Below are 6,897 nucleotides of genomic sequence, written 5' to 3'. Positions count from 1 at the left end.
CTCTGTTTTTTCCTGGCTGTTGGCAGGAGGCCTCAATTCCTCACCACATGGGCTGCACCTTTGAGTGTCCTCATGAGGTGCTGGAAGAAAAAGAAGCAGAGCCAGCGATAGAGTGTGACAGCAGCGGGGAGGAGTCTGTTCTAGGTTTGGTGGTCAGGGACCTCCAGGGAGTGAATGAAGTGAGGGATGGAAACATCTGGTGGAAGGACATTCTGGGCAGAGGAAATAGCCAGTGCAAATGCTCTGAAGTGGGAACATGAAGGTATATTTGAGGAACGGTGAGGAGCCCAGTGTGATCCAGTTACCCCTTGATAACAATCAGATACAGAGCATTCACTGAGTGCCCACTAAGGACTAAATGTCCTACACAATTTCACTTTCCTTTACCCACTACTATGATGCCCATTTTACAGACTGGGGACACTGAGGCTCAGAAAATGGAAGTCTCTTGCTAGAAGTAACACAGTAGTGCTGGGATAAAAACCCAGGCCTGGAAAACTCCAGCACCAGCTGTCTTAGTCCATTTGGGAGGGACATAAACATTCAGTCCATTGCATTCTGTCCCCGGTTTCCCCAAATGCACATCCTTCCCACATGCAAAATGCATTCATTCCATCCCAAGAGCTCCCAAAGGCTTAACTCCTTCTAACATCAACCCAAAAGTCTATAGCCCAAAGTCTCACCGAAATCAGTTATAAGTGAGACTCAAGGTACGATTCATTCTGAGGCAAATTCCTTCCCAGCTGTGAAGTCAAACATGTTATGTGTTTTCGAAAGACAGTGGCGGGACAGGCATAGGACAGGCACTCTCATTCCAAAAGGGAGAAATAGGAAAGAAGAAAGGTGCTCAGCAAGTCCAGAACCTTAAGGCTCCAGAATAATCCTCTTTGGCCTGCCTTCTGGCCACACGGGCTGGTGTTCTTGGCCCTGGAACTTTGCTGGGCAGGGGTTGGGCCCCAAGATTCTATGCTCCCATGGCTTTGCTGGGCTCTCCTGGGCTGGAACCTCGCACAGGTAGCTCCACCCAGCTGGCGGACCTCTGGCTGGCTGGTGCCTCCACAGCCCCTCCCACGTCTGGGTGGAGGCAGCCATGCCCGCCACAGCTTGGCTAGTTGCAGCGCATGCTGCACTGCTCGGGGCCTGCGGGAGCGGTGCCCAATCCCCCCACCTTGTGCGGAGAGCGGAGCCCTGCAGCGAAGGCCCCTCCTCCGAAATCCTCCTCCCACCCAGGCCCTTGTGCTCTGGGCCTGTGATGAGAGGGCAGCCCTGATGAGCTCCGAAAGGCCTGTGGGGTCATTCTTCCATTGTCTTGGACAGGCCTCTGCAGCATCCCTCTTTTCTTTCTGGGCCCTCACCAGAATCACCCTTAATGGTGGGTTCATGGCAGTGTAGGCTTTTTCTAGCACGCACCTCCAAACTCTTTCAGTGTCTGCCGATCACCCTGTTCCAAAGCTGCTGGCACGTTTTTAGGTATTTCTTACAGCAGAACCCCCGCTTCTTGGTACCGATGTTCTGTCCTGGTCTGTTCGGGCTGCTGTAACAAAATACCATAAATTGGGTGGCTTATAAACTACAGACATTTATTTCTCACAGTTCTGGAGTCTGGGAAGCTCAAGATCAAGGTTTTGACAGATTCAGTGACTGGTGAGAGCCAGGTTTCTGATTCAAAAGTGGTGTCCTCTAGCTGTAACCTCATGTGGCAGAAGCAGAGAGGGTTCTCTAGGGGGTCTCTTTACAAGGGCACTGATCCCATTCCTGACATCTCTGCTCTCATGATCAAATCACCTCTAAAGGCTCCACCTCCTAATACTATCACCTTGGCGGTTAGGATTTCAACATGAATTTGGGGGGATATAAACTTTCAGGCAATTATACCAGCCATTACCCAGCTAGGGAGCAGACCAGCCACTCAGGCCTCCTCGCCACCTGCAGCCCAGACCTTGTTCTCCATAGGGAGGGAACAGTCTGCAGAAGTACATTTTACAGATGCAGACACCAAGGCCTCCACTCACTGGCTGGGCAACAGTCTTGACTCTCAAACTTCAGGGTCCTCATTTGTGGCCACCACTCTTCACAACCCTTGAGGGATGTATGACTCACATCCAATTATAGATTATAATCAACACTCTTTATTGAGCACATGCTCTGCGGAAGTGCCACCCAAACTCCCAAGCTCTTAATGCATCAAATTCTCCCCCACAACCCAATGAGGTAATTGTAATTGTTCCCATTTTACAGATGAGGAAACTGAGGCTTAGAGAGTCTAAGTGATCACACAGCTAAGAATATGCTGAACACTCAATTCTAAACCTGTCTGAGTGACCCCTAGAGCCTTCATTCTTAATTATGGGCCCCCTCAGACAATGGCTTCCTGCCCTTGAAGTGGGGAGAGACTCTTATCAGGCTAATGATTTAAAATTTCAGTGCCTCAGTCTCTTCATCATAAAATAGGGATAATAATAATAATAGTACTTATCCCAGGGCTGATGTGAGATTTAAATGAGTTAACATACATAAAACATTCAGAGCTAGTACAGTAGCCACTAACCACGTGTGGCTATTTAAATTTTAATTCATTAACATTAAATAAAGTTATGAATTCAGTTCCTCAGTGACACTAGCCACATTTCAGGTGCTCGGTAGCCTCATATTGCACAGCACAGATAGAATATTTCCATCATCACAGAGAGCTCCATCTGTCAGCACTGGTAGAGAGCAGTATATGGCATGAAGCAAGCCTCAAAAACTTAATCACATTATAATTAATCCTAGATCATTAGCTATTGTAATTATATCTATTAGTTTTTGTTTTTGTTTTTGTTTTTCAGTACGCGGGCCTCTCACTGTTGTGGCCTCTCCCGTTGTGGAGCACAGGCTCCGGACGCGCAGGCTCAGCAGCCATGGCTCACGGGCCCAGCCACTCCGCGGCATGTGGGATCTTCCTGGACCAGGGCACGAACCCATGTTCCCTGCATCGGCAGGCGGACTCTCAACCACTGCGCCACCAGGGAAGCCCTATTAGTATCTATCAATCCTATTCTAGCCTATTGGGTTTTTTGTTTGTTTTTTCGTTTTTGGCTGTGTTGGGTCTTTGTTGCTGTGCGCAGGCTTTCTCTAGTTGCGGTGAGCGGGGTCTACTCTTCATTGTGGCACGCAGGCTTCTCATTGCGGTGGCTTCTCTTGTTGTGGAGCATGGGCTCTAGGCGCGTGGGCTTCAGTAGCTGTGGCACTTGGGCTCAGTGGTTGTGACTTGCGGGCTCTGGAGCACAAGCTCAGTAGTTGTGGTGCACAGGCTTAGTTGTTCCGCGGCATGTGGGATCTTCCTGGGCCAGGCCTCGAACCCGTGTTCCCGGCATTGGCAGGGGGATTCTTAACCACTGCGCCACCTGGGAAGTTCCTGTTATTTTTATATTTATTATTAATATGTAATATACTATTAAGTGCTATTATTGTTAGTCCTAGAACTGTTAATATGATATTACATTGATTATTAATCTTATTACTATTCTATTGTTATTTCATATTTATTATTATTAATCCTATCACCATTATTATTATAAGCTACTATTAATACTATTAACCTTAGACCTAACTGTTATTATTATATTTATTATTACTACTAATACCCTATTGTTATTTTGTATTTGCTATTAATCCTGTAATAGTTAACAGTGTTATTATTAATTAGATCTAATAACTATTGTTACATTATTATATTTATTGTTATCGATCCTTTTATTTATTTATTTATTTTTAAATTTTAATTTAATTTTTTTGGCTGCTTTGGGTCTTCGTTGCTGCGAGCAGGCTTTCTCTATTTGTGGCCAGCGGGTGCTGCTCTTCGTTGCGGTGCGTGGGCTTCTCATTGCGGTGGCTTCTCTTGTTGCAGAGCACAGGCTGTAGGCGCGCGGGCTTCAATAGTTGTGGCACACGGGCCCTAGAGCATTCAGGCTTCAGTAGTTGTGGCACACAGGCTCAGTAGTTGTGGCTCACAAGCTCACTAGTTGCGGCTCGCAGGATCTAGAGCACAGGCTCGGTAGTTGTGGCGCACGTGCTTAGTTGCTCCACAGCATTTGGGATCTTTCCAGACCAGAGATCAAACTGGTGTCCCCTGCATTGGCAGGCGGATTCTTAACCACTGCGCCACCAGGGATGTCCCTATCGATCCTTTTATTATTAACCCTGTACTGGCTAACTTTGTTTTGTTATTAATATCAGCTGTTACTATCACTACTAATAGTCCGAATAAGCATTTACTAATAGTTGTTGACTACTGTTTTGTTCCTGTTATTAGTCCTGAGAGTCTCTGACCCCTGGAACTTGGCAGGCAGTAGGTGCGCTCCAACTCAGCGTTTTTCACGGTCGGAAGGAGGGGCGGTCTGCTCCCCCAGGACCGCTTTGCTTGTTTCCGGGGAATTCGAATAAACCTCTTTCTCCCTTTGGGTCCCAGTGACCTGTGAAGTGGGAGGAGCCAAGGTCGGGCAGCCTACCCGCGGAGAAGATGAAATCGCTGCTCGGAGCCGTGATGCTCTCAAATCTAGGGCAAGGTGGTGGAGGGGTATTCGCTGCAAACCCTTTGCCTTTCTAAGGAGACACAAAAACAGAGTGAGAAGTCTCGATCGCGGTGAGCATTGAAACAAGAAAGTGGACTCTGGAGGGGACGCGTGGTGAGAAGAAATTAAACGAGAAAGGAAACCACTTTGGGCCTCAGAGAAATCTGGCGCGAGAGAAGGCTTGCACTGTGATTAAAAAGGGGAAGAGCCACAAGTCTCCATTTAAGTCAGCAGAGCTGCTGTGAGAGGGAAAGTGCTTGTGGCTGGCAGATTTCAGCAACCATTTGACAACTGCTGTGTGCCTGGCTGCTCTGTTGGCACCACCTGGCAGCTGTGTGACTGCAGTCAAGTAATTGCTCTCTCTGGGCCTCAGTCTCCCCAAGTATAAGAAAGAGATAATAATATGGGGTGATCAGGTTAGGCTTCCCGATAAATTACTCCCTTTGCCCCCCATCCTCAGCTGCTGTGTGAACATCACTGGGGCACCTCAGTGTCTTGCCAACTCAGACACTGCAGCTCGAATGCAAAGCTCAACAGGTCCTTCTGTGCAAAACCCTCCATGACTCCCTATTGCTCCCAAAATAATTCCCAAACTCACCACCAGGACCTTCAAGTCTCCATGTGATGGGCCCGCCTTCATCTCTCCCCATCTATCAGTCTAGGCATCACCACTGCTTTCTTGACTTTCCTTGAATGCACCAAGCTTATTCCCATCTCAGGATCTTTGCACTTGCTGTTCCTTATCACTCCTGGATCCTTCTTATCATGGGGTGGAGGGGAGAGGTGGTCTCATTCCAAATATTAGCTCCTCAGGAGGTCCTCCAAGCCTCCAGCCTAAGACAGCTTGGGAAGCACTCTTCATCCTGTAATTGTTTTGTCATCTTCGTAGTACATTATCCCATTTACCTATTTATTTATGCTCTGTGTCCCCTTACAGAATGTCAGCTGAGGACAAGGGATGCCCATTAGGGCAGGGATATTTGTCTGTCTTGTTCAGTGCTGTGTCCCCAACACCTAGAACCATGCCTGACACACATATTTGTGGAAAGCACATGTTTGTGGCCGGTTCCTTCAAGGTTATTGAACTCTAAGGATCCTACAGCCGACAGGCCCCCTTCTGCCATCTGGGTGAAATCTGGAAATCCCCACCTTCTGGGGGAACCCCTTCCTGTAGCTCCAACGGCAGGACTCAGGCCTGATTGTTTAACAAACACTCATGTAGCAGTGTTTTCCCTTGGGCAGAGCCCCTTGCTAAGTGCTTTAATGCATTAACTCATTTAATCCTCACAACGACCCTGTGAAATGGGTACTCTTATTTCCATTTCATAGATGAGGAAATTGAGGTACGGAGAAGTCAAGTCATTTGCCCAAGGTTAGTAAGAGGGGGAGGCAGGGGAATGGACGAGTGTGCTGTCTGGAAAGGGATGATGTGGCCCCTGCAAGCTGGGGGTGTGAGCGACTTGTCTCCTGTTGTGGGAGGAAGAGCAGACATTCCTCTCTCCCCTCCCTCCCATGTGTTTGGGGAAGGGCTGGCTGGGTGTATGCTTCCCCTCAGGCTAGTGGGGACCCCCCTGTGAACCTCACCCCACATAAGGCCCATAGATAAAATGAAAGTAGCCCCGGGGAGAGCAGAGAGGGAGGCCCAGAGGCTATGGGAGCAAGCGATCTGGGAGGGCTTCCTGGAGAAAGATGCACTCCTGGAGTTGGGGGACGGATGGGCCCATAGAGGCCAGTCTATAGGGGCATGGGCTGCGACAAGAGCACAGCTGACGGTGGCGCTATGGGGGTCTGCTCAGTACAGTCGCGGATAGTCGGGGCCAGGCCGGGTTGGGATCTTTCCCCCGGTGATGATGAAAGCTGCGGTCGCTATTGCACTGACCGGCCCGGCGCGCGCAGATAAGGCCCTGCAGGAGGGAGGGAGTCGGCAGGGTCGCGCCCCCTCGAGGCCAGGCGCCTCGGCCCGGCCCCGCCCTCAGACCCCGCCTTTCCTTCATCTGGCCCCGCCCCCGCAGTGTGGAGGCACCCGGGGGCCCCTTGGCGCTAGGTGGGTGGGGCCAAGGTTGCCCCGCCCCTCCTGCCGTTCATTCCCTTCTTTAGGTTTAGCGCTACGAAATCGGGAGGGTGATCTGTGGGCGTGGCTTTACAAGGCCCCGCCTCTCCCCGGGCTGGCTTTTGAGACCCCAGGTCCTGGTCAGCTGCAGAGGAGCAGGGCTGATGGGCGGGGCTATGGCTGCCCCCGCCCCTGGTCCTGTTTTCTCCCCGCCCCCTGCCAAGTCTGGTTCACGGGCGGACTGGGGCGGGGCCTGTGGCCCCGCCCCACCCTGGCCCCCGCCCCTGCCTGGCC

The sequence above is a fragment of the Lipotes vexillifer genome, unplaced genomic scaffold (genome assembly GCF_000442215.2).
Source record: "Lipotes vexillifer unplaced genomic scaffold, Lipotes_vexillifer_v1.1 scaffold2030, whole genome shotgun sequence".
Lineage (NCBI taxonomy): Eukaryota > Metazoa > Chordata > Mammalia > Artiodactyla > Lipotidae > Lipotes > Lipotes vexillifer.
The sequence above is the reverse complement of the archived record's forward strand: the minus strand, read 5'-3'. Positions refer to the sequence as shown.